This window comes from Peromyscus eremicus, chromosome 12 (genome assembly GCF_949786415.1).
Source record: "Peromyscus eremicus chromosome 12, PerEre_H2_v1, whole genome shotgun sequence".
NCBI classification, from domain to species: domain Eukaryota; kingdom Metazoa; phylum Chordata; class Mammalia; order Rodentia; family Cricetidae; genus Peromyscus; species Peromyscus eremicus.
Genome location: NC_081428.1, coordinates 73,195,417 through 73,199,719, shown reverse-complemented (window position 1 = coordinate 73,199,719; position 4,303 = coordinate 73,195,417).

Sequence of the window (4,303 nt, the reverse complement as noted above, 5' to 3'; positions counted from 1 at the left end):
ATGTCACTGCTAACACTTCGGCCTGTGGGGTCAGGAGCTTTGTTCTTCAGATGCTAAGTTTTAGCTCTACTGTCAGGGAATTCTGGGAGATGGATTTTATTCTGTGTCTTGAATTTTTTTTTATAGTTTGCTGGCTAGAAGACAGCTTTAGGAAGACTCACCAGGAGGCAGGCTGTAAACTGATCTCTAGCTAAAGAGCCATCTACATTATTGTGATCCCCATGTGGGTCCTGATCATAAACTTATTTGCATGCATCCTAGCCTGCTTCCAGAACTGTCCATGCTTAGTGGTCCATCTGGTACCAGAGAACAGGTAAGATAAGGTTCTTTAGAGTCAGAGATTCTTTGGGTTCAGGAAAGCACATAGACTGGAAAGAGAGAATCAGAAAGGGAATGTTTAGAGCTTAGGTAAAAGTGTGAGGATAAGGCAACTCTTCCTTTGCCCATTTGTTGGCAGAAGTTAGATAATTCCCGTGAAATATCAGGTTCAAGCAGCCATTAAATGGCCAAGTATCTGGGGATATTTAAGGCATGTGTCGGAGGAGGAGTGGAACCATGAGAAGAAAACCCCTATGTCCCATGGCTGCAGCCAAGAGAAAAAAAATAAAATAACAAACGGGATCCCAGGCTCCTATGTCAAGCATCCTTGAGGATAGGCAGCCATGGACCAACATAAATTAACAGCACAAATTACCCAATCATCATCACGAAAAGGGCAAGGGCTGGGACGTATTAACCGGAGGACTCCCTGGGGGCCCAGACAGCATTCAATACTTTGTCAATAGAGAATGTGTCATGGTACACAGCCAAGGACCCCCGGGGGTCTAGTGCGAGGAATATGTCTCAGGCTACAGTCACAGGAAATGGCAAGGGATAGGAAAGGGGAAACTCACCAATCTGATGAGCGGGTGTGTTGCGCAGAGCGGTCCTGGCAGCTGGGCAAATGAAAAGAGAAGAGCAGGCATCTCAGCTCCAATAAACCACAGTACAGGATCCCAGATGCAGAGCCGCAGACACAGAGCGCTGGAAGAGCCTGTCTCGTCATGGCACCAATGTTGTTTTTTAAAAATGATTTGGTTACCATGTGCAAAGGTCATGAGGCACAAGCCATGACAAAACCCAGTATCAGAGCTTTATTAGGAGGAAAGGGGAACAAAAGAACCAGGCCTAGGGAAGAAGCATGTGCAGAGAGCAGAGAGAGAGAACAAAGAAGAAATAGTGGGGAGGAGAGAAAACAGAGGAGGAAAGAGGGGGTCTGTGTCCGGCTTTTTAAGGCGCAGGTGGGCTTATGGAGCTAAGCCATGCATATGCAGATTGCATGATCATGCCATGCTTCCATAATCATCAGTGCACACTGATGACGTACTGAACTACGCATATGTGGTCATGCAGCTGGAGTGGGGGCAGAATTCTAACACTCTCTTTATTGTATAATCTCTCTGCCCAGCTGCCACAGTGTTGCTGAGCTCAGAGGAGCTGGTATAAATGTCTTCTTTTAGGCTCAAAACTTAACCATCACTTATTCTCAACACCTGCAAAGCCATGGGTTTCTGCATTACCATTGTTCACTGCAAAGAGAGGGAGGCTTTTCTCATTAAGGCTGATGGTAGCATTTGTCTATGGGTATAAATATAGCTACTTACAAGGTCATTAAATGCTATGTCCATTTAACTAGATAACAGTATTAAGTTCCCCCTATGTCCTATGATACCCCAAGCATGTGCTTTTGACCAGATTTACAGTACCGTGTATGGGTTCTTTTCTGTGGAAAGGACTCAAATGTAATCAGAGTGTAGTTGGTTGCTCACATAACAGTTTGTCATTGTAGCAAAGAGGGCATATCTAGCCCAGGAGGATCACAGCTAGGTGAGACTGCTGAAGGCTTTTCTCCTCCAGTAGCCAGTGTGGTATCTTCTGGCACTATGAAAGCTAGCCAGCATGGAGGAAGCTTTCAGCTGTTTTCTCTGTATCTTCCAACCAAGATGGGTGGCATCTTCAGACATAGGTTCTTATCATCTAGTTGTAGAAGGCAACCAAGGTTAGAACTTGTGGCTTTATAGGGCTGGGAGAACCAAAAGCAAGGCAACTCTTCCTCCACAGCAAAAGTAGCTCATCTCTGTGATCACCTCTGTGATTTTGAAACATCTTGAATTTCTATTTCTATTTCTATTTGGTGTTTTAGTTGCTATTGCTGATGGGGTCACATAGTTCCCCAAGCATTGCAGGCTACAGCCCATACTCCTGTTACTGCTCCCCCTAGAAACCAGCTTTTTTTTTACCTCCTTCCTACACTACTCATAGTAGCATGGTCAAAAAGCCAATTCCCAGGTTCTCACATCACTGACAACATGGTTGTCTATCTGAGCAGTTGGTTTGGTTATAAAAGCCAATAACCAATGATTTGTGGATCAGAATCTTAGGAGCATTCTCAGGTCAGTGACACATGCACTTGGTCCTGGAAGGACTGAAGGCCTGAGAATTGGAGAGGCTGCAGGCCTGAGGAAAGGGTGGCCTTGTTTCTGTTCCTCGCAGAGAAAGGAGGGCCATAGAGGCCAGAGAGACACACATGAGCAGAAAGAGGGTGGGTCAGTGAGTGTGTGTCGGTGGGCCACTTCAGTGGGCCAGGTCGGCACTTCCCCCCTTTGGATGCCTTCCAGGGTCTTCCTGTGCTTTCGGGCAGTGAACCAGCAGTGAACCATCCACTTGCCTGGGTGGACAAGTTGTGTTAAGAGCATTCCAGCAGCCAAAGAGAACAGATGCACCAGGTAGATGGTAGGTGCAAGGACCTGAGATCCCTCTGTCACACACTCTGTTACCACCATCTGCTTATACACCATCCCAGTCATGACCACAGGAGCAGGGGAGCCCTTCGCATTTGAGCCTGGGGTAATCTTCCTGCCAGACTTCTACTCTATGTTCCAAGGCAGTCAGATGGCTCCAGTCCTGTAACCCGAATAATCCCCAGATGGGAGGTGTTCAGGCCTGGCCTGAGATGAAGGGGAGCTAGACCTGGGCCTGGGAAGGGTGGGTTAGGAGCTGTCTGCCATGTTCTCTGAGTACTTCCCTGAGGCTGTGATTGTCAGGTAGATGGAGACCAAAGCCTTGTTTATTCCAGTACCTGTGGAAGGAAGGCATGATAAAGAGGTGGGAAGGTGTCATACAGAAGGACCCTAGACTGCTTCCAGTCCTTGATCCGGCAGAACAATCCCAAAGATGGAGTGCCTGGGAGTTGAATTGGTCTGCAGACCCTAGGAGGAGACCCACAGACAGGCTGAGCCATTGTGAGCAAAGCCAGAATATAGTTCCCTGCCCCTCCCCCATGCCTGCCACCCATGGCTGGAATTCCTGCCCCATCTCTAACCTCCAGTCCCTGATGTAGACAAGAATATGGACACGGAGTCCTAGCAATCACTAGCCAGTGGCTGCTCAGCACACATGGACTTCAGCATCTGGAAGACATGGAGGGGAACCACATCAGATTCATCAAGTTCACCATGATCCTCGGGAAACAAATGTGGTGCTTAGTGAAACCTGCAAGTCTCAGGGCAGACCTGCTCCATGACCTGGGGGCAGCTGGGCCACCACCCTGAAAACCGGTACAGAGACATGGAAGTTTTCATAGTAGCTGATGGGGGCTCTGAGGGGTCCTGAAGCAGGCCTATTTGCAGGGAGTATGAGCTGGAAGCCCTGACCCTTGCCTTCTCGCTTGAACACCTGAAGGTGGATGGCGATGCCAGCAGCCTGTGCAGCCTCACACAGCTCCATCTCCTAGGTTCCATGCACCTTCATCCGCCAAAGCGCCTGCTTCTGCACTGTTGAGGCCTCCAGCCCTGTTGCTGTCCCGAGTCCAGCACCACTACCAGCTGCCATCAATACTGCAACCTGAAAAAGATGAGCATAGGGTGGCCGCCAGGAGATTCCACATCGCTTCCTACTGGCCACCCGTTTCCATGCAGGGTCCCCTCAGATCCCAGCCAGGCAGCTCCAGCAAGGAGGGCAGAGGTTGGGAGGAATCTTTACACAGTTGATTGCTTGACTTGTACTGAGCGACTAGTGTGCACAGAGCAGTGTGTTAGACATGGGGATAGTGTGGTGCAAAGCAGCACCCAGAACCGTTCCTGGCATATACTGGGTTCTTGGCAAACGCCTGTTAGACAATGGGTATTCATGATTTCATGTAATTATCTCTTCTGCCGAGGATCCCTAAACAGCTTTTACTTTTATGCGCAGACTCATTCTTTCCCCCTGGAACGCATACATTTAGGCCGAAGGGGAAGCGGACGCCATCACTGCACATGCGCCT